The following is a 24,954-nucleotide window of genomic DNA, read 5'->3' as shown; positions in this document are numbered from 1 at the left end:
AAGGACTATAAGAAAACTAGTAAATCTATCATGTAAACTAGGACACAAACTTTTTTTTAAAGATATCACTTACTTGATATAAGTTTGGATAGACAACTTGTGTTGGAAAACTTGTAAGTGTTACAAATGAACTAACATCCGGTGCACCCATTATTTGAGTAAATGGTGTCGCAACTTGGATAGTTTATGGTGCATCACATTGGGCAGTTGTTAATTGAACTCCATCCTTTATATTTCCTACAACATATTAATGTAATAGAAATTGAAATAAATTAATTAAAGAATTCATAACATTGTTAAGAAAAAAAAATATATAAACCATTTACTAGCTCTTGTTTCAACTTTAGGTTTTTCTATCTTTCTTTCTTTTTTTTTTTGATACAAATGGACGGTCACATCATTATAGTACGAGAACAGCCTAAAGAGTCAGAATACAAAATATCTTCCAAGACCCAAGGGCAGATGTCATCTTGATATCAAGTCCAGTCTCCAGAATGCTCGACAACCAAAGAAGCTATCCAGTTTGCAGCACTGTTGGCTTCCTAATAAACATATCGAATAGTCATCTCAGTGGAAAGACGAAGGGATCTCTAAATATCGTAGAGAAGCAGATGAATATCTGGATATTTTACCTCATCCTAGATCTAAGCAATGACAATGGCATAATCATCCTCGATGAAGATCCTCTCAGTCCGTAGCTTCTGTATCGCGTAAATGATGTCTGTCCAAGTGGCATGTAGCTCAGCATCGGAGACGGTCGAGTCAAAGAGCTGAGGCCTCCCCACTGCCAAAAGCTTCACATCCAAACCCTAGATGACAAAGTCTGAACCACCTCTGCCATCTCTGACACTGCTATCAAAGTTGACTTTGACAAATTCTGAAGGTGGGGGCTCCCAGAAAATGAAAAACAACCCTCCAAATCATTGCAGGTGCAGTAAGGAAGTCTTAGAAACTTAGGATGGTATGGTCTGAACTAGTAGTATCGAAATAATAGTACTCCATAGTTAAGTAGCAGGCTCTCTCCAGCACATGCCGCATAGGCACAGTGTCAGCGATCTTTCTCTTTTCAAAATGCTCTTTTAGTCTAGAGGTGGATACTCCTTTAGGGCTTACATGAGGAGGATCTAAGATATGAGTTTCATTACTTTCTGCAACTATGTCACTATCTTTATCAACCAAATAGCCTTCTTCATTTGACTTCTTGAAAAATGCTTCAAGCTCTTTGTTTGCATTATCTAAATGCTTCCAAAGGATTCTCCTTGCTTCATCTTATGCTTGACTCCTTGTGACAAGCTCATAAGTATATCGCATGGCACGACTTCGAAACACAAGTTCGCTCTCTTTACCCCCCTTTGATGATTCACCAAATGAATAGATTCTTATTTTTACAGCTTTTGTCTATCATTCTCAAGATATATTGATCGGGAATTGCATTTATATTTTTCAAGTAAAGTGCAGCCAATGCATGAGAATGAAGTATACCAATAGTTTCAAACTTTTTACAACTACAACTCCCTCCATTAATGACATGTTGAGATCAACAAACCTTACTCTTGGGCCTCTTTCTTGTATCATGAACTGAAACTTATATAAAGCATCACCATATGGAGTTTCTATGAAATTAGTTGCACCACATCCATCAAGATATTTTTTTTCAAGCATCTTGTACAACTTATGTGTGTAAACTTCAGATACTTGTTTAAGGATACTGCTATGCTTGATTGCATGTGGAGGAGCACTTTGATGGCAATAATAGTCTTCATATCCCTCATTGCTATGTCACCTTTTACTAAATTCTCAAAAGCAATAACAAAATTTGTGAGAGAAATAGTTTTGTCACCTATTCTATTCAACACATTATTTATGCTGTCACTTCTTTGAGATGGTTTAATTCCACTATCAAAAACATCCTTATTAAGAGCTATGCACTACTTATTTCGAATTTCATACAAGCCATTGAGCCACTTATGATTTTCAAAATTATACTCTGAAACCATTTTGGCCCATGTTTCTTCAAACTCTTCTTCGGATTCACACCCTTCAAGCATCTGTCAAACAACTTATGAAAACTTTGATTAGAATTTAGCCCTCCTAAATGTGAAGGTGCATTCTTTGAAATGTGCCACAAGCATAAGTGATGGCGAGCTTCAGAAAATATCTTTGCAATTGCTCTACTCATTGCATGATCTTGATTTATAAAAAGTATTTGTGGTTGGCGACCACCCATCGACTCCAAAAATGTAGTAAACAACCACTCAAAAGAATCTATTGTTTCATCTAATAGAAATGCACAACCAAATATTATATTTTGCCAAGGATGATTAACTCCCACAAATGATGCACATACAAGATTATATCTATTTATTTTATAAGTAGTGTCAAAGATAATAACATCTCCAAAGCAATCATAATCAATTCTGGACCTACTATCTCGTCAAAAAAAAATTGTCATTTTTCCTCTTTGATCCAATTGAACATCCCACCTTTTTCATTGGTTTTTTGCTTAAAATAATTAACCAAACTTTGTGAATCTCCTACCTCAATCGATTGCATTTTTTGTGTATAAATATAATTGGAAGCATCTTTCTCTATAAATTTCAAATTTTTAACACCACCACATTCCTCAACCATATAAGAATATACATTTATTGTTGGTATTCCAGCGTTAACCATTGAATTTAATACATGAGCCTTACCTGAAGAAATAGATCATACTAATCTTAAAAGATGTCTTTCTTCTATTGCTGCAAAACCATGATTATGCTCTTCAATGAATTGAGTTACTTCCCACTAGCCTTGTTCATCAACTATGAAGCAGATCATTGCCTTGCATCCAGTTCTTGTCTCTGGCCTATTAAAAGATGCTTCACTTGGATGCTCATCATTCTTCAAATCTTTCTTTGAGCAATAATAATTTTTTGTACGAATTTTTTTTATCCCAACAACATATGTTTGTTTTCCTTTTCTTACACTAAATCCCATGGAATGCGCATAGTTGCGGTATAGCTCATATGCCTCTTTTTCACTATGTACAACTTGTCCTAATTTATACCTCACTTCAATTTTATGGTTTAACATATAAGAATTTTCTTGTATCCTTTTCTCTTTTTGTTTCACTTTGTTATCATCATTTTTACTATCAAGAGACACAACTTCATTACTTCTAATCTTAGATTTAGAGTTTTTCATTCCTGTAATATTTAAAAAAATCTAAGATAAGTGAGCCATGAGTAATTATGTGTAGATATAAATAAAAAAAATTAATGATTAATAGCTGTAGTAGTTTTTTTAAATAGCTGTTAGGATAATGAATACTTCAAAGGAATAGTACATCGTTACGGTTTTATCATTTACTAGAACTTGAATGGTATTGATAGTTGACATGATAAAGATTATATAAATGATATTGATATACTTAAATAGTTGATGTGATAAAAAATATTATCAACGGTACTTCAGAATTGGACTGAAAAAAATTACTAATAGCTAGTCCTACTCTAATAAAAAAAAGTCAAATGAATGAGAAAAAAAACTGACCAATGGTGCTTCAATAATGAATTAACAATTGCTTGTTTGCTTCAGATGCCTTGATGGTTGAGTTTCAATTGATTTGCATTTCATATCGTATAGTAGAATTGTTTATAGAATATTAGGAAAGAGAAGATGGATGGTTATGGCCGGAAGAGGGAGAGAGAGTGTACGTATGGGAAGAGGAGGACAAAAGAGTGAGTGGGTATTTGGGGATGATTAATTTTTATTATTTTTTAATAACCTATGTTAACTAGAGTTTAGAACCTTCTGGTATTAATTAGGACTATTAATACTTCATCTAACATGACTAACTTTATTGATTTGGCTACATTTAATTGGTCGTTCTACGGTACAAGGTAGTAGAATGATTCTATCCAAGAATTTTTCTTTTAGAGAAGTGATCGTAGAAGAAAAAAAGTATAAAGTAGATTTTAGGTTTTGATATGTAAATCAAACCCATTAAGCATAAATCTATTAGAGTCTTTGTAGTTGACTAAATAAAATCAAATTGAATTGGTTTAATTAGGTTTAGGGGTGTTTTGTAATTTAACCCTTAAAAAAATATTTATTATATAAAATTTCTTTTTTTGTAACTGGTTGAACTAGTTTTAGGAATTTTTGCAATTTAGTCCCTGATAAAGTAACAAATTCTATAATATTCTTAAAAATTATATTTCAATCCCTATAATAACTTAATTATATAAAGATTTTTTGATAATTATAATAAGATCCTTATTATATGGTTTTATTATAAATTTGTATATTATATGATAGATTTATATGCTTTTTAATTTGTTTATATGCAAATAAAGAATTGTAGACCTATTATCTTATTCTTGATGATGTGTTCAATGCCATATAAAGTTAGTAGATTTATTATATTTAGGAGTAGCCACAGTATCTTAGATATAGTAAAAATTATATAAAAATTATAAAGTATAGTGCAATGGCATGTGAATAAAATTACAATTAAGTTATAGAATTAATTACTCGTAAGGAGTGATTATATTTATGATTTAATTGGAATAAGATAGATATTTAGGTATTGAGGATATAATTTTTTTCTAGGCCCACATATATGAAAATTTACTATTTTCTGATATCTATATTGTTGATCTTATTAATAAAATATTAATAATTTTTATGCATGATGCATCTCTACCCATAGGAATGTTAGAATTTACTGCTGAAATAGTATTGATTATTTCAAACTATAATTTAATTAGTCATATTATTTGATAATAATATGAGCATGTATTATTTATAGTATTAATTTTCATAGTTATTAATAGTAGCATAGAATTTTTTTTTTTCTTAATAGATTGAATTTCTTAGAATATAAAGAGAAAAATAGTACTCACATTAGGGTATACTGACCTATATCTAATAATTTGAATGAATAAATTTTAACCACTTATGGATGAAAGTTTATCAGAAAAGAAGAGTTTTTGAGAAATGTGAGCGATCTAATCGACTCATTTTGCTCTGTAAGAAATTTAATATGGTACATTAAGGGATTCATCCCTTCATGTTATAAGGCATGTGTTTTCTTAGATATTGTAAAGCAAAAATTAGTAAGCTCTGATAAAACAAAGACCGACATTCATGAGTATGTTATAGAGATAAGAAATATTACAACACCGTTATCTAATATTAAAATTTTCATATCAAATATCCTTCGATCCACTTTATTCTTACTTTTCTTCTATCAGAGTATAATCTCTTTAAGATCTCCTATAAGTATACATAATGAAGATTGAATAGTTAGTGAATTACTGACCAAATGTATACAAGTGGAGAAGAGATTGAGAGAAGGAGAAGATAGAAGCGTGAATTTTACATCATATCAAGTTAGTGAAAAAGCAGATAAAGAAAAGGGTGTACCTAATACAAAAGGAAAAAAATATTTATTGTGGTATTAGATGAAGTCATTAATAAGATTATCAGATGCTTCTTCTGTAAAAGATATGGATACTTAAAAAAAAACTATATGAAGTATGAAAAGTGATTGTAAAAAAAAAATACCCTTTACTCTTATGTGTGTTTTGAATTCAATTTAATAAATATTTCTAATTCTACCTGATGTATTGACTCTAGTATACTAATGCATATTATCAATAATTTACAAAACTTTCTATTAAGAAGGCCTCTGATTGAAAGTGAATGATATATTTTTATTGAAAAAATCAAGTACATTCATTTATTAAGATAGTTGGATGCTATAGGATAGTCTTATATCTTGGAGTAAGTTTTTATTTTGAAAACTCTTTTATGTTATGGCATTGAAGAGTAGGACATATTTTCAAAAAAAGAGACATAAGGCTAGTAAAGTATAAGATCTTATGATCATTAGATTTTACTGATTTATTGATATGTGTTGATAGCATAAAAGAAAAGCAGACATATATATTTAGAAGGGTGCCAGAACGATTAAAGAAACTTTGAAAATCATTCACACTATTATATGCCAATCTTTTTTCTATATTTAATAGGTAAAAAATATTTCATCACATTCATTGATGACTATTCATAATATATATCCATATCTTCTATTTGATAAGGCTGATATCTTTGAGACCTTTAAGAAATTTTGAAATAGAGATAGAGAGATAATCAGAAAAAATGATTAAAGTGATCAAATCCAATAAAGATGGTATTGAGATGGGATAGTAGCTATGATCATTAGTAAAATTTTTAAAGACATGATATTATATTGTATTACATAATGTAAAAGCATGCTCGATCAAAATGATGTGGCTAAAAGGAGGAATATGATGCTTAAAGAAGTTGTTTGAGCTATAATAAGTCATTCTATTCTATCTATTTATTTGTGGAATAAGGCTGTAAATATAGCTATATATATCTTGAATAAGGTTCCTACTAGGACAGTTCAAAAGACTTATTATGAGTTATAGATTAGTGAAAACCTATTTTGGAATATATGCATATATAGATTTATCTAGCTGAAGTTAAAGTTTTTAATCCATAAGGAAAGGTGTTTGATCTCAGAATGATTAGTGATTTTTTCATTAGTTATTTGGAGAGATTAGAAAGAGTATATATTCTATTGTTCATCTCATAAATCACAGATAGTAGAAATTAATAAAGCTAGATTTTTAAATAATAACATGTTTAGTAGGAGTAGAGAATTTTGAGATATTATCTTTGAAAAAATATTGGATTTGTAAAGCAGACTGAAGTAATGATTCTTATTGTTATTTTTTAAGATAATATTTAGGAGGGATCACCACTTTATCAAATTTCACTCCATGAGATTTCTATTGTCGATGAAGTAACTATCTAATCACCACCATAAGCGGATTAAGGAACAGCTTTTTGGAGATCTTTTAGAATAAAATTATGTGGTATATTTGATAGATATGGATAAAAAAGATATGACTTAGATATGTTTACAAGTCATGAAAGATGAAAACTCCTTATAGTGGTTGGATACCATAAAAGAAAGAGTTGGGCTCTATAGATAACAACCGTATCTGAAAATAAGTTGACCTATTTGAATGGTGCGACAAATAAGTTGTAAAAAGAGTCTATATAATCAAAGAAATCAAATAGAAAGATCAAATGATATAAAGCCAGACTTATGGTAAAGGAGTTTATACAAAAGAAAAGTCATTGACTATTCTTCTTTTAGAATTGTCATGACTTTAGTAGCTCATTTTTGACTTAAAGATATATTGGATAGATGTTAGAATGGTCTTTCTTTACAGTGATCTAGAGAAAAGGGTCTACATGAAACAATCTAAGAATTTTGTGGTCAGTGGACAAGTGCTTATAGTTTACAGATTAAAAAAATTCAGTTATGGACTTATATAGGGTTTCACACAATGGTATCCCATTTTTAATAGGATAATTAGGTTTTTCAGATTTAGAAATAAATACTATTGATTAATGTATATATCCGAGGGTCAGTGGGAGTAAGTTCATAATTTTGGTTAATATTCTATTTGTCAATAGTAATTTTGGTACTTAAGAAAATTAAATAATTTTTATTCCAAAAATTTTGAGATGTAAGTATAGATGAAGTCACTTATGCTATTAGCATTAAGATTCACAGAGATAGATCCTTAGGGCTACTTGGACTATCTTAAAGGACTTACATCTCTATAGTACAAAATTTGAGATAGAAAAATATTTCTCTGGATGTACTTATATTGTAAAGGATGATAAATTTAATAAAGCTTAATATCAAGAATTAAGATAAAGATAGAGAAAATGAGGTTCATAACCTATGCATCTAATATTGGGAGTCTATACATATATTTATATGGGTCCGGATATTGCTTATGTTGTATCAATGCTTAGATATTATGAACATGATCCAAGATTGAGCATAGAAAAGCTAAAAAAAAAATCATATATTTTCTATAGGATATAAAAATTTATATGCTTACATACAGTTGGTCTAATCATCATGAAGTAATAGGCTATTAGAATTTGCACTTTACTGGATGCACTAGCAGTAGAAAGTCTATTATTGATATATCTTTCTACTTACAGGAGGTGCTATATCATAGATATATATAATATAAGATTTTATTTACTATATTTACTATAGAAGTAAAGTACATAGCCTATGTGAGACTTCCTCACAAGTTATAAGATTATAAAATTTTATCATAGGATGTAGAGTTGTTAACTCTATTAGTAAACTGATAAAGATATACTGTGATAATTCTACAGTAAGATTCTTTAATAATATGAAGAATAAGTGCTTGCAAGCATATAGATATCAAATACCTTGCTCTTTGTAAAAGAATAAAGGAGAATATAGTATCTGTAGAATATATTAAAGAAAAATTGATAATTATAGATCCACTGACTAAATGACTCATTCTCAGGGTTTTGAGGATTAGAAAGATCATATGGGATACGACTTCTTTTGTGATATGTATTAGACACCATATATAAAATCATCACATTGAATTTTATGATAAAGTTCAGTTTATTTTATGCTGATCAATTGTTTATCATGTGATATAAAGATGATCAAGAAATAAGTATAAAGTTTAGTTTATTCATAAAGTAAAATTTTATAAAAGAACTTGATTATGAGGTATCATTAGTATGGTGATAAGGTTGTGTGTTGATCGATAACATATTTATCACCATAATTCATACTGGTGATTATTTTATAATCAAGTATATGGTGTATATACTGGTGATTATTTTATAACGCAAAACTAAAATAGAGTTCTCTATGAGCTCCCTACACTCTATATGAAATAGCTCTATCATATGAAAGTATAAATTAATAAGGAGTGCATAATCAAAAAATAATTAATTAGGACCAAAAGACAAAAGAGCAAGTACGACAAATGAGCATCATTTTCATACATCACTCCCATGCAGCCCATCGTGGAGAGCTGATCCAATGCATGAGAGATACAGGAAGGTTTAGATGTATCTTGGTCCTCTCAGGTATTAAAAAAAGAACTTATAATGAATAATGAGATATAAAAAAATATATTCTATTAACTTACTCAAAGTGACTTTCATCAATATAGAAATTAATTGTTGCTTTAAGATATGATGGGAGTATATTTTTCTCTTTTCCGTAATAGATGCACCTCCATGCCAATCATATTAGCCTATCTGACATCACTGATCTTTTAATATCTATCACTGTACTAGAATCTCGAATATGCTAAATACATGAAGCATAAAAAATATTTTTAATAAGTGAATTGAATATTTAATGTATGTCATACAAGCATATGATATAAAGTTACAAAATGTCATAGAGATTTAATAATTAATACATAAAAAATTTTTAAACTTCTCTAAGAGGGATGAATCTCCTTGATTCTTAACTGACTATGATAACTCTATAAGTGCAATAGTGATAGACCCTAAAATTGAAGACAAGTAAATATTTGAATTACTTTTGGTGGTGGTTAAGGCCATACTTCCTTCGCCTTTGTTTCCCTCTTGTTGTTTCTTTCTTGCATATTTGTAAATTTTAAAAAGATATAATATGATTTTTTTCTTCTCGATAGGCTCTCTCGTGAGCTCTTATTTTCACTCGCTTGCCTAAGGAGGACACATATGTCACAACAGTATATTTTTTCTCATACTCAACATTAGCTATCCAACTGACTTGATAAGAATAAATAAGTTGGCACATAATAAGCATTTATATTATCATATAAAAATCATGTCTTTGACATAAATTAACAAAAACTATCTCCACAACTTCTATACTATGAGGGATATTAGGATCCATTTCAGTTGGATTGGACTCTTCACCTATAACAGAAAACTCTACCTCTTCTAATAATGAAGATTATTTAGGTCAAAAATAATATCATATTTAAATTTTGATATTATAACTACAACATGATATTCATCTTAGTGGAAAGTACATCTATGCCTATAATATCATCAACTGGCATTAAACTCTTATTTCAGAGCATCTTCTTAATACACGAAACCTTTGTAGATAAAGGTAACTATCCATACATTCTCCACTGCAATATCCTTAATGAATTGAGGGTCTTTTAAGTGAAAACCATAAGAAATCAAGGACCTCTCTACTGCTACCATACGTGTCTCTAAAGCATCAATAGGAAGTTATTTGGTTTTGCAAGATGATGGAATATGAGATATCATAAAATCTTATAAAGATTGTATGTAATAAGCAATGTACAATGAGAAACTACATTTGTTCCTATATAGTGAATTTTTAAGCATGCCATCTAAACATAATATGCTAAATATCATGTTGGCACATAACAGCTATGTGCCAGATAAAAATAAATATATGTTACATGAAGATAATTGCATATTATCACAATAAAAAATATGTAGTAGAATACCATTTGTATACAATGACATTATATGTGTGTGGGGTGGATTTTACTATGTGCCTGTGCCAGCACAAAATATGTGTATACTAAATAAAAAATAATATTTGAGTTATATAACTAAATATAAAGTATAAGAAATAAAAAAAATTAAGATTATATATACGTCTACTTTTGTATCAAAATCAGCCCCTATGACTTTACTTATGATAGGAGGTGCAACTCCTCTTCTCTAGACTTTATGCTTTTGATTATCTATCAAGGATAAAAAAATTTAGTTATGCATCAGCTTGAAATATTTGTGATGTTAGATACAAAATGTATATTACAAATATTTTTAATCTCTTTATGACTTCGGTAATCGCCTCCACCTTATGAAAGAACAGGGCGTTGCTCCAATGCAAGAGAGAAAATAGATGAGTGGTGTTCTATAATTTTTAAAAAGATTATTGACATGCTCAACAGCCCATGCCTACACAAATAAAGCATAAGTATTATATTTTAAGTCAATTTAACTCTAAAATAATTAAATTATAAGTAAATATAGACAAGCTTACCACCAGAACTACAATTAATCCATCTATATACCCAGCAAAGCCTCTTTCAGTCATATTTTTTATGCGCATACTCTCTGCTAGACTAGGGATCCACTGTCGAAGGAAAGAAAAAATTGCAAGACCCCAACTATACCATACTTGGTAGTCCAAATCGTCAAGATATAAACATAATATCTTAGGAACATTATAGTATACAATTGAGAAAATGATAATCACAAAAAGATAAAGAACCCATAACTTAGTGGAGTCCTCTATATCTTGCAATCCAAACTTTCTAACAAGATACACCAATTTATCTTTCACTAAATTTCTGATCGTCTTTTTGTGGTCACCATCGAAAAATCTGATGATAAGATCCAACCAAAACTTTTCCTCCCTATGCAACTCAAGCTCATCATCCATGGCTCTCAAATCAAGAATAAAGATAATATCAATCTCCACAAAAAGAACCAGAGTCTTATTAAACTGAAACCCCTCATTCTCATCCTCCCAAAAGGAGATAAGTACATCTAATAATGGCCTACTCTACTTGATGTATGGAAGTTGAAGCAAATGGCCAAATAGAGTACCAGCCACCTTTGCCTTCTGCTCTTTAGACATGGACTTCATAAGTCTATCAATAACCTTATGTAGTAGCTGAAGTAGCATCTGTTATTAACCATATTCATTAGGCCAATATAAAATGCTTTACCTCTCCCTAAACTTGCCATCATAATACTGCATTACAAATCAAATTCAAACAATATATATTAGAAAATATCATCATAATATCATAAATATATATTAATCTAATTTATTATGCATTAATCATTGATCATCGTAATTTTAACAACTAATGCCTTTCGCTTCAAAATCTATAACTCCTATCACAAAATTATTTTCAACATCTGGGGAAGAAAGAAGCTTGGGCTAGTGATGTTGAAAGAAATGGATCCTTTATAGAGAGGATGAATTCAAATCAGAAATCTAAAATATTCAACAATGAAATAGGAAGCAAGCATTTTTTAGGCTCTAATTTTGATTTAGCAGGAACTAAATTCTCCAAATAAGGAGAGTTTTGATACAACAAGACTAGTGACCTATTATGGACCAATTTGGCCACTTGATGTTGGTTGGAACAAGTTTCGAAAGGAACATCCGTAATATACATGATTCAATTGAGTTCCAAAATATTAGAAAAACATTAGTTCTAATTCAAGAAGAATTTCATATTAAAGATTACATTGATGTGGAAGTCAAGGTCAGTCTTTTGCTCATATTTAGAATTTTCAAAATATTTTTATTATAAAATTTTTTTGTAATTTATATCTTTCTTTAATCTGGATAGAAATCAAATTTGATTTGGATTGGATCTCACTAGTATGAAAAGAAATTTTCATTCTCATCTAACTATATGGGGAGCCTGACTTAAATGAATAAAGTAGATCTCTATGAAATAATAAAGAATTTATATCTTCCTTTTAAGCTAGGAGAAGAATCCAACTTCGATAAAATGGACCTCACTAGTATAAATAGAGTTTATATGTTGTGATTTGTATAAGGAGAATATAGGGGATAAAAGCAAAGAGCATCGTAAACTCTACTTTTCATCCATTAGAAGTCCAGCAGAGAAACTAAAAATAAAGAGCATAAACTTTATTTCCACCCATGATACGTGCCATAATTTTTGCAAATTTTAAAGTTAATGAAAATGATTATATTAAGAAAAAATTAAAAAAATACTCCATCAGCTTTAGCCTAATTTTATTTACATCTCTGTACTTTAAAAAATATCAAATCGATCCTTCTAATTATCAATATGTTTCATTATGATCCAGCCATCTATGTTCGTTAATGAAATGATATCATGTAACTATCATATGATACTATTATTTTATAAAATAATAAAAATATCCTTATCTCCATCTCTCTTCTTCTTCCCTCTTTTTCGATTGATCTCCTCCTCCTCCATCGCCAGCGATCCTCTTTCTCCTCCCTTTCCTTATCTATTTCTCCTCCTTATGGCTCCTTCCATCTCTACTCATTCCTCCACCACCTCCCCCTCCTCCTCCCTCCTCTTCAATTGATCCCTCCTCTATCATCGCATCCCTCTTTATCTCTCATTCTTCTTTCTCACTTATTTTTTTCCTCCATGATGGCTCCCTCCACCTCCATCCTTTTCTCCACCACCTCTCCTTGCTCTTTCTCCTCCTCCCTCCTCTCTCTTTTCCCTCATCTTCTATTGATTCTCTTCTCCATCACTAGCATCTATCTTTCCTCCTTCTCCTTCCTCCTCACTTATTTTTTCTTCTCCATGGGAGCTCCCTCCACCATACCTATTCCTCCACTGCCTCTCCTTCTCCTCCTCCTCCATCCTTTCTTCTCTCCAATTGATCCCCTCCTCTTCTCTTCCTCTTCCTCCTCCTCCAACCTATCCATAAGCTATCCCCCTCCATGCGACCCCCTCCTTTTCCTCCTCATCCTCTTCCTCCCTCATCTCCTTTCTCATCCTCTTCCTCCCTCCTCCCTTCTCTCCAATCGATCCTTTTCTTCTCTTTTTCTTCTTTTCTTCTTCATCCTTTTCCTTCTCCAAGTCTATCCATGAATGAGGGATATTTCTGTACCCTGAGAGAAAAAAATAACACTGTTTGTTGGTAAGCGAATGATCGAACTATATTGCAATATATCGATAATTAGAAGAATCAGTTTGATACTTTTAAACTACAGAGGATATAAGTGAAATTGAGCTAAAGTTGAGAGGGGTATTCCTATAATTTTTTTCTTATATTAACTAACAATGTATCAGAACAATCACACAATAAGTGACATGAAATATAAGTGCAACTATATGAAATATGAGTTTTCTTTCTTCATTGATATCATGGTTCATAGTTATTTTACTCTAATATATACTTAATTCAATAAGAAATTGAATAGATAAAAAGGAGAGGGCACCACTCATGTATGGGAGAGATGGGCCATTGAGATCATTTGACAATGTGAGGATGAAGAAGACCTCTCCACTCCACAACCATCCGACCATCTCCACCACTCTGTCCGTTGTTAGCACTGCCCTTGTCCTTGGATTCCATCAACTCTTTTTCCTACCTTTTCTTTTCTTGATTGCCCATCCTCCCTCCTCTATATTAATAGTTTCTCCTTTGATTGAGACAGCACCACGACCACAGTCAATAGCATGTGTAGAATTATATTGAATTTGAGCTATCGAACCTACTTCTCATCTAGGATTGGAGAATTCGGGAGATGGAGAAGCAATGGGGGAGAAAGTAACCGCACTCAATTGAGGGCAATTTGTTCGTATAAAGATTGAAAGTTGATTTTAATATAATAATAGAGCAGAAGTTTTAAATTTGATCAATAAAAATACAAGTCCGATCTACTAATGTACTGGGCATTGGATTCCTCCCTCCCCCCAAAAAAAAACCATGTCGTAGGGGAGGTCCTCTCAAGCATTGGTGCTAACTACATGTTGTATGTTAGAAATGTAAACTAAGATCAAAGAAAAATCTAAAAGAAAAAAAAAATAAATCTATTGATGTTGAGTGTTGAAAATCATCTTCACCTGCTAGGTCTAATGTGAGAGCTATGTCTTGTGCTAAATGAGACAACTCATGTTCACAAATCTAATCACATGCAATTTTATATAATTTTATAGAAGCCAACTATTTACTAAAAATTACTATAAATCATATAAAATAAATTTATAAATAATTATAAAAAATTAAATAATAAGAGAAATTGAGAAGACATGCATTGAGCCAGATATGTGAAAATATCCAAAAATAAGATTTACCCTCTTATATAGATATATAATGAGATAGTTTTAAAGGTATAATGCATTCGACTCTACTTGAATGCTTGCTAGCTGACTCTCGAATCTTAATAGAGTATAGAGTAGATGCAAATATACCTGCATGAAAATATTCAATATGAGATTATTAATATAAATTTAAAACTTCAAATATTTTCATAGATTTTGCAACACAATGCACCATGGTCATCTCATGTGGCATGCAAAGTCACGTTGCTATAATAGCAACACACTGATCTACCTTGAGGCAACTTAATCCGTAACCGTAGAATTGTGTTTAACATAAATCATATGCACGTATTCGTATTTTTGGATTAATTCATGTCGAAATATCTCTACATGGGTTGGACCGGATGGTTCAACCAACTTGGCAGTGGACCCGTGGCCCGTAGGTTCAACGAACCTTGTGCCGGCCAGCCGACCGTACACAGGTTTTATAGCTCGGTAACGCACGCAGAAGTACCCACACATAACATTCAGGCGTCTCCCTGCCCTGTTCACGGCACCGCCCTCTTTCCTCCCCTGCTATCCTTTTGCTACCTCTTCCTTTATTCTTCTCCTCGCCGCTCTAGGGTTTCTTCCCTGCTCTTCCTTCCCCTTCGATCCTCGAATTCGTTTTTCCTTTTCGAAATCACCGGAAAATCTTGTCGTTTCCGCTGTTCTTGGACCCCTATTTCATCCTCCAACACCGGATTTCTTGGTCTCTGGGTTCTGGCGCCGTCGATGCCGTCCAATAAATCGGTTGTCGGGTCGTCGGACCACCATCGATGGCCACCATCCAAGGAAGGGGACAACTATGCGGCGCTGTCGAGCGTTCTCTGGGTTGGGAACATCCCTGCGGACACCATCGATAACGATGTCATGACCGTCTTCTTCAAGTTTGGCGCTTTGGACTGCAACACGATGCACGGGGCCAGGAGCTACTCGTTCGTGTTCTTCCGGAGCATCGATGATGCCAAGGCTGCGAAGGATGCCCTCCAGGGCTCCCCGCTGCACGGGAGTTCCATCAAGATTGAGTTTGCCCGACCGGTTTGTCCCACCCCTTCGTGTAATCTGATATGGATTTTACCTAGATTGATGGAGAGAAAAATGCATTTGTCTTCCCTGCTTGTGTGTAACGTATGTGTTAATTTTGTGAGCAGATTGTGGGGATGATTCCAAAAATGAATTTTGGATAAGGTTTTAGATATTTCCAATTAGGACATGTTTCTCTATGGTTTCCTTTTTGTGTTTTTATTTGGTTATTAACGTGGAGGATTTTTAACCAAAAAAAAAGGGAAAAAGAAAAACAGATTAGAAGATTTGATCAACAAAGCAATACGGTGTTTTTTTTTTTTACCGAGACATAAGTGACCAATATCCTGTCCGATAGAATCATATCGTTGAACTTAAATATTCAAGGATGATTCCCAAATCTGAATTTTTTCAATGAGTTTTTTTTTTTTTTTTGTTCTATGCCTGATTCTTTTCCCCTATTTTGATTAGTCTTTAGTTATTAACAGGGAAGTTCAAAGGGTTTAATGGAAGATACAATATGGCAATTTCTGTAATAATTGGTGTCATCTAATTTAGGGGAGATGTGTTGGATTCCCTGCCATAAAAGATTATTACATGGCCTTTTTTCGTTGGTATGTGATATAATCTTATCTTTCTAACTCTTGTCAATGGCAACCATAACATAGGTATCTATCTGGTTTGACATGCTTTCTGAATTTAATAGTAGGCCCCTAGCTTGCCCCAAGTTGTTTACATGAGGATTTAAGTGCTGTTGGCATGGTGCATATTGGTTAGCATGTGCTTCTGTCAGTACATGCCATCCGGTATTTGAAACCCAAAAAGGAACCTTTTTGTTGGTACTGAGCAATAATGAGCCATATCACTACAAGTCTCTATGGGCCAATATGCCTGTTACCAATGCTTACCTAGTACCAGGTGCTGGTACTGGCCCAGCATGGGTTGAAACTTGAAAACAATGGTACATGGGTATATAAATATATCTACACTTGCAAAGGTGGATGGCGTCAAAATGATGGTGGTTTGTAAAGGATATGTGCACTCGGATTGATTATACCCTAATACATTATGCTTGTTTGTTAGGATTAAGGACATTACATTGATCAAATTAACAGACATTCACAAATGAATGGAAATGCCTTTTGCATTTGGAATTTTGAATCATGAATATTCATATTTGTTAAAAAAGAATGGAGTGCTACTAGTTGATGGTAATATTGCAAAAATTATAGAATTATCTCAATGAAGCAGCCTAGTTTAGGATTATTGTTATTGATTCACCCTTTTTTCCTCGCTTCATTTGCTCAATAAACTGTTGAGTCAATTTGGAGATGATGTATGACATGGAACTTGAATACCTCTTAAATTGCTAGGCGATGAAATGCAGGTTTCTTACATGGAATCTTTGAATGGTGTAACTATGAATGTTTTGAGTGGCTTTCTTTTTTGCTAATTTTCTCCAAGGGGATACTCTTATAATGGGGTAGCAAATAACTTGGGAAGTTGCTAATTAAATCATGGCTATCCACAAATATTTAGAACCTAGTCCACACACATCTTTCAATAAAGATGGTTCTAATTATATAGTTTAAGTTACCTATATGGCAAATGGAGGCAGAAATTTATGCAAGTTTTCTCTTTTTTTAAATGATACGAGTACATTTAATCATATCTTCTAGCTCTGATGTAAAGGAGGGAAAAATCATCCTGTTGTCTATGGATGAATGTGATTGCTTTATGCTTTCAAAATGATGGTAAAAAATTACATCTTATCAAGCTAATTGAGGATAGTCTATTTATTTTTAAGTGTAAAGTCCAGTTATACATAAATGATAAATATAGAGGATTGGGAGCAGTTTTTTTAGCAAAGAAACTTGAAAAAAGAGGTGATGGGCTAGGTGCAGACCAGCCAATGGGCCATGAACATACTCTCCTATTCGTGCATTGGTGTGCGACTCGCAGGTGCATGCGCAGACTCATGGGGCATGGTGGTTGCCTATAGTGAGCTAAACCACTTCCATCAATTTATGCATCAGTGTGTGATTTGCAGGTGCAACCCTTCATTATTATAATCTGCTACATTTTAAACTTTTTTGTCTGACTTAGGGCATATTTATATGCTATAGGAAATCAAATTTGGTGGAAATAACCAAAAAAATTATAGGCAGATGGAGTTATGGATTCTTGTGCTAATCGATGATTTCATCCTTATCATGCCTTCTCCCATTAATCCTTTTTACACAAGAAATGCATAGCTGAGCCATGTACATGAGATAAGACCTGTGGATTATGGATTTTTTCCTCTGTAAGCTTTAGTTAAGTTAATGAGTATATGATAATGTCCTGATATGTTAAAATACCTATAGACTATGATCAATGATTTTCTTCTAGGTGTTGCAGTCATTTGCAGTGGAAAATTACATATGAAACTGGACTGAGAATTTTCTTTTAATTTTTTGGTTTCAGGCAAAAGCAGTTAAGCATTTATGGATTGGAGGAATCAGTTCATCTGTCACAAAGGAACAACTTGAGGATGAATTTTTGAAGTTTGGGAAGATTGAAGAGCACAGATTCTTCAGGGATCGAAACTCTGCGCTTATTGACTATCACAAGACGGAAGATGCTATTGCTGCTCACAAAAACATGAATGGAAAGCATTTAGGTGGTGAACCATTACGTGTTGATTTTCAGAGATCCCAACCTCCTAGAAAGGTGTGTAGTTATTAGTGCTGGTTTCCCATATTTTATATTGCTTGCAAGCCTGTTATCCAATATTTTTAATTAAAGCTGTAGTGACTTTTCTTTTTTAAACCTTCTGCTGTACTGTTGTGGTCCTGATATCATTATCATCATGACCATAGGATTGGCCTGACCAACGAGACTCAAGGAATGGACAGTTCAGCAGTCGGGGTTTGGGCATGCAGGAATGGTTGCTGCCACCTGATGGAAGAGGTTATCATGATTCTTCCTATCATGGGTCTAAGAGGCATATGGTATTCCTTGAACCAGAAAGTTAATTCTTAATGTATTTTGACATGTTTTAGCCTGTTCTTTTCTGTTGAAATTCAGATTAGAAGTTTTACTATCTTACAAGCTGTTTCTTGTTTTGTATTTGTTCAAACTTTCTCAGCTACATGGAGGACGAAGAGATGGCCACCCAAGCGATGTTTCTTTGGATTGGATACCCACCTTCAATACAGATTGATGAGCAGAAGCTTCATAATGCCATGATTTGTTTGGTGAGATTGAGAGGATCAAGTGCTTTCCATCCAGGAACTATTCTTTTGTTGAATTCAGAAGCATTGATGAAGCTAGGCGTGCAAGGAAGGTTTGCAAGGGCACTGTTTTAATGATCCAAGAATACAGATACAGTTTGCAAGCACTGATCTTGCACCTGGTAAGGATAATAACCACATTTCCAGGGTTTAGAGCACTAGACCTGAGATGTTATTTTCTGAAGGGCCTATCGGACCTTTGGAATTGTATGCTCCTGGTCGTGCTATAGCCCAAATAGTTTTCCTGGGTCGTTGTTTCCAAATAGGATGCTGGACCTGGTATTTTAATGAGGCCATTTGGACCACAAGGATTTGATCCTTGTCATGGGAGTCGGAGTTCATGATTCTGGTGGCACTACCATGCGTTCTAATTGGGGACAGCGATCTCCATTGGCACAAGGTATTCTTCTTTTCCACAGTTTGCGCCTCCTTTCCAACCCATGCCAGGTTTATGGATGAATTTGACATAAGAGAGGTGAAAAGATTAGGATGGATGGTTCTTCCACCGATGGTGCTTTCTTTCATGTAAGGAGGGTGGATGGTGAGGGTATTGGAGACCCCTCTGGGTTTTCTCAACCCGATAGAGGTGCTCCAGTCAAAATTGTGCAAGTCCAGTTGTTCATGGCTATGGTGAGCTGCATCCTTCTCATCGTAGTGACCATTGTTGGCGTGGTATTCTTGCCAAGGGTGGAACTCCTGTTTGTCATGCTCGGTGCGTGCCTATAGGAAAGGGTATTGACTCTCATTTGTAAGTTTAAATTCTCACCAGCCAATTCATGAGTAGATTTATAAAATAATTGGTTATATGTTATGATGATTGATATATGAACTATTTTGGCAGCCCTGAAGTTGTTATTGCTCAGCCAGAACAGGATTGGATATGCTTACAAAGCACTGTGCCGATGCCACTGGATTTGACATTGTCTTCTTCCTACCCACAGCGAAGATGACTTTGGTTCTTACACTGAATTTCTCCATTACCTGGGCTTAAAAGGTCGGCTGGGGTTGCAAAGCTTGATGATGGGGACTACTCTGTTTTTGGTGCCCCCATCAGATTTCTTGACCAAGGTATTGAATGTTTCTGGTGGTGAGCGTCTGTATGGTGTTGTTCTGAAATTGCCACAGCAATCAACTAATGCAGCGGTACAACCACCACAACTAGCAATTCATCCCTGTCATCCCATTACATTGATCGGCAAGAGGCATCTAATTCACAGAAGGGTTATCAGTCTGTCCACAAAATGAAGACCAAGCTTTAAAAGTTGATTACAATAGGCCATTATATGTGGAGCCAATGCATCATTCAGGTGTTGGAAAATCACTGTTGATGCTTGCTGATGGACCATGTGCAGCACAATCAGCTTCCCTGGACGATGCTGGCAATTTGCTGTTGCTTCCCAGGTGGAGGTTTCCTTGACTCTGAAGTAATATCTTTTTAGTTCTCTGATTCCCGCAACAATCAGTCATCGGCTGCTGGACTGTTCAAATGCCATCGGGTTCTACTAGTGGGCCTGTTTCATCTTCTGCTTCTGTGATGCATGACACGTTATGCCTTTGAAGGATGGAGACAAACCGAGCAGCAGTTTCTAGTGCTCCCTAGGCAAACAAACCATCTTCCACAGCATTTAGATCACAGTTTAATCACAGGCACGCTCATGTCCTCACTTTCTGAATATACTAACATGCCAAGTGGACCAGATCATTCTGTAGAACCTATTGTTGGTGGTACACAAGTTCTGAACCCTGCTTAAAACATGCCAGAGTCTCCATCTATTTGACCAGACCATATCATTCAATACCATCCCATGGTGCCCAATTTCAGGTTCTTTTGCTTCTCACAGCAACTATGGCATATTACAGACAACAAATGCTGCTCCTGTATTCAACCAAGCAGTTCAGCAGCAGCTGAAACCCATTCCTCATCTTCTCATGATCAAATTGGAAATCTACCAGCCCAAATTGCCATTCCACCTACTCAAGGCATCAGCCACAAACTGTTTTACCTGGTTCAGTACTTCAGGTAGTGATGCTGATAAAACCAGCGGTACCAGTCAACCCTTGAGTTTGCTGCCAGCTTACTGCTGCAACTTCAACAACAACAAGCTGTACAAGGGATGGAATCAACACTGAGAAATATTCTCACTTGGCAGGTATTCTTTTCACCTGGATTTCATTGATTTATTAATATGCTGAAGTTTCTTTATTAATTTAGTAGTAACTCCTCAATGCCACTGCGAAAGGAGTATCTATTAGGTGCATTTAGTTTAGTTATTGGTACTTTTTTATTGTTTGTATTCTATGATTCATTATTTTCAGGTGATGTTATTTCTGATCAATTGTGCTTGCAGAAGTACAATTATGACGTTATATAATAGGCATGTTTTTCAACAAGTTTCACTGATAAATAATAAATACTTTTGATGTTTGACTACCATTATATCGATAACAAGACTCTTAAAAATTTTCTGTCTTTTATTGAGTATTTATATAACTTTTATGTGAGTTTGAAATACAGGCTATTGTTTGTTTTCTATGGATGCTTCTTTTTCCCCCTTTCATGTCTACTGCTGAAAATTAGTAGTAATATTATGATTCATAATGAAGTGAGAGGTGTGGGCAATCCAAGTGCTTGTCAGGTTTACGAATACCATTGATGATTTCAATCTCATATTTGATTGGTTTTAAAATGAAAAGTTTGCTGTACAAAGTCATTAAACGATTCTTCTGTATTTTAAGCAAATTTCTGTTCTTAATTAGTTTCATTTGGTATAATTAGGTGATTAGAGGAAATATTGAGCTGAAATGTAATTTTAGGTGTCTAAAATCTGATTATGCTGTTATCAGAATTCTATTGGAGAATGAATCAAATAACACCTTTGATAAAGCCAGTGTATAGATTATGTATTGCCTTTTCAGTTGATTTTACGATACTAGGTTATGTAACAGTTTTTCAGTTTTATTTTATGATATGAAGGGGGAAAAAGGAATGGGTAATATTTTATAGCAGCATGCTAGAGATGGCATCAGATGGTTCATGGGAACTTTAGCATTGTTACTGTAAAGTTGATGATAATTTGATATGATGGTTGATTTATCAAATCATAATGTTTATAATAGCATAAATTATCGTAGCTATTAAATGTTCTATTACTTGTATCATCATTATCCTAAGATTTGAGAAGGAAACAAAATTACAATAAAACGCAAGTTAATAAGATTTTTTTTTAAAACTATCTGTTGAATTAGTTTTTTAAGTACTCTGGAATCTGTTTAATAACTGACAAATAACCATGAGTGAAATGCAATTAACTCTTGAAAGCTATATCATGAAAGTATTGATTTATTAGCAATGTCAAATTTGGATTTTGTTTCTTGTGTCATTTATATATGCTATAGTGCACAATGTAAATTTTATCTTGATTAGTTGTTATCTGTCTGCCTTCAAAGTTTGGTCTTTGTTATGATGATTACTTGAAATGCTTAGTACACAGACTGAAATTGGTTGATATGGCACTAGTCTAATGTTAAGCAATAAGCATATTTGTAGGTGTAGATCAATGATTGTTGAAATGCTGTCCTTTTAGGCATGTATACTTTGCAAAACCAACTTAAATGTATTTGTGCCAATTGAGATAGAATTTTGACCAAGTACAACTTATCAGTATTTGCATGACACAAAAGAAAAAGCATGGTCAATTCTTGGATTACTAAGAAACTTGGATGAGAACTTCATTTTCCTCTATCTACTTAAATGTTTTAGATTTTTTCTCTTTGTTTTGAGAATGTTGCAATTTTTTTTTTTTTTGTTTTTATATGTACAAATGCAAGACAAGCCATAAGCAATTCAAATGAAGGCTTGTGGCATAAAATTTTGAGTTGTCTTCATACTGATTCTTTTTCTTCTATATCGTTGTTTATCTGACATGCATCTTTAACCAAATTATTTGGTCCCTTAGTAGAACTTAAAATCTTAATAGAGAAATCAACCTTTTGTTGATGAATGCTCGTAGAACTTTGTATATCCTTTCCTTCCAGTCTTGAAGCTTTCTTGCATTCTCAGAATGCTTTTCATAATTTCATCAAATGGTAAAGCAATCTAATAGAACCACATGTATCGAAATTGAAAGGAAGCACGATTGATTTCCAGCTCGTTCGAGGAACTTCTGCGTTCTAATGCATTAGTAACTTAGTGGAGAAGTAGAAGGGAGGGTCGCCCCTTTTGTACTCCAACTGTCATTTGTAGCTAGACTATTGAGAAAAGAGGGGTATTTGGGAGCCTGCAAAGCCTTTCACTTTTTTCCCTGCCTCTTCTATATCATCGTTGGATCAGAGAGTCCCGAGCTCTCTCCACCGCCCCTCCCCACCTTTTCAGGTCATGCCATCCTTTTTTCCTCTTACATTCATTTCACCTGCTTGACACTAATACTATACAAAATCCACCATGCAAACAAGAATATTTTGGTTACCATCATTCTCACGAATCAGATGCCTGAATCATATTTAGCCTTAAGTATCGACATGGTTTATTGGGCCCCAACATGGACAGAAGAGCTTTATTGGCTGGAGAGGTGATTTGTGAACATGTTTGCAAAGGTTGCATGCTTGTGATGACAATCTCTGCCGGCAATTAGTTTCTGTGTTCTGTTTCAATTAGTTTCAGGGCGTAGAGATAGCCAGCCGAACTACTACATATTTCCATTACTATATCATCAAGGTTTCCGGTTCATATTAAGACTTTGCATGCCAGCTTATCCTACATTGCTTTGCAAATATACCAAAATATTAGCCTCTAAGATTGTTTATCAATTTGGCAAGGATTCCTTTATTGGATCGAAACAATAAATTTAAAAAAAATGAAAATTAATTTCAATAAACTTTTTAAAACTTTTTATTTGGCTTTGGCTGGAGCAAAAAGGTACTGAACACCTGACTTTGAGATAATCATGATGTTTTTCATGAGTTCCTTCCTTTACGCGAGGATCCAACAAACAGTAAAGATTTGGGCAATTCATCTTATGATTGTGGATGCTTTATTTGTTTTCTCAATAATCTTATGCTTCCCGTATGGTTCAACCTATTTTTTTTTCAAGAATGAAAATTATTTCTTTCCATTTGTCAGCCAACTTTGATACAAATCAATGGTGGTCTTGTTGTGAGGGCTAATGCATGTAAAATCAATCTGTTGTCAGACATTTGTTTAAAGTGGGAATTACATTTAAGATGCACATAGAACCTCTCCCTTCTGCGTAAACAACAGAGAAAAGGATAAAAAAAGATGCAGAAATGCTATTGAGAGTTGGATGATGTAGTGATATTAGCTTTGGGATTGCATCTGGATTTTTGCCACCTCGTTAGATTAAGTTTAAGGCCAGCATTGGTTCGGGTGTAAAGCAGGCATGAGGATTCCAAGCTTTATGCCTGCAAAAGAGCCATTTAAAAGCAGGCTTAATGTAGGAATTATTTTTCTGGTCAAATATGCTATATGACAGCCATAACTATCCAACTGGGAGCTATCATAAGCTATCTGTTTGTTATAAAGAAATCTCTTATACCTACTCGTTACCATTTTATGGACAAAATAACGCTCATGTCAAGGTTATTCAGATATAGTAAAAAACAAAAATTGGAACTTTTATCATAACTATTCCCATAGGCATAATTTTTGCCATGCCCGTCATTCCTTGGAACCAAATGCAGTCTGATAGTGAATTCAGGATATTGGAATGTGCCTGTACAAAAAGCTTTTTAAGAATTAATGTGTACGTAAACTAGAAAAGCTTCATAAGTTTTGTCAAATAGCCATTATTTTGTTCTTGTGTATATGTATTAGTCTAACATAGGGATAAGTTATGATTTATGGTAATGTTAAAGTATTTTCATTTGATTGGGCTTCAGTCTTGATAATGCGAGTGAAAAATATGAGTAAAAACAATGCATCTCTT

At 33.5% G+C, this 24,954-nt stretch overlaps 2 pseudogenes; one reads left to right on the top strand and one right to left on the bottom strand.

Moving 5' to 3' along the window:
* Positions 1 to 945: 945 nt before the first annotated feature.
* On the bottom strand, positions 946 to 3,189 carry LOC140851185 (protein FAR1-RELATED SEQUENCE 5-like; annotated as a pseudogene).
* A 12,006-nt stretch (positions 3,190 to 15,195) lies between these two features.
* Positions 15,196 to 21,309, top strand: LOC140851280 (flowering time control protein FPA-like; annotated as a pseudogene).
* Positions 21,310 to 24,954: the final 3,645 nt, after the last annotated feature.

This window comes from Elaeis guineensis, chromosome 8, assembly GCF_000442705.2.
Source record: "Elaeis guineensis isolate ETL-2024a chromosome 8, EG11, whole genome shotgun sequence".
In the NCBI taxonomy this organism is placed as follows: Eukaryota; Viridiplantae; Streptophyta; class Magnoliopsida; order Arecales; family Arecaceae; genus Elaeis; species Elaeis guineensis.
This window is presented reverse-complemented; position numbering and strand designations above follow the sequence as displayed.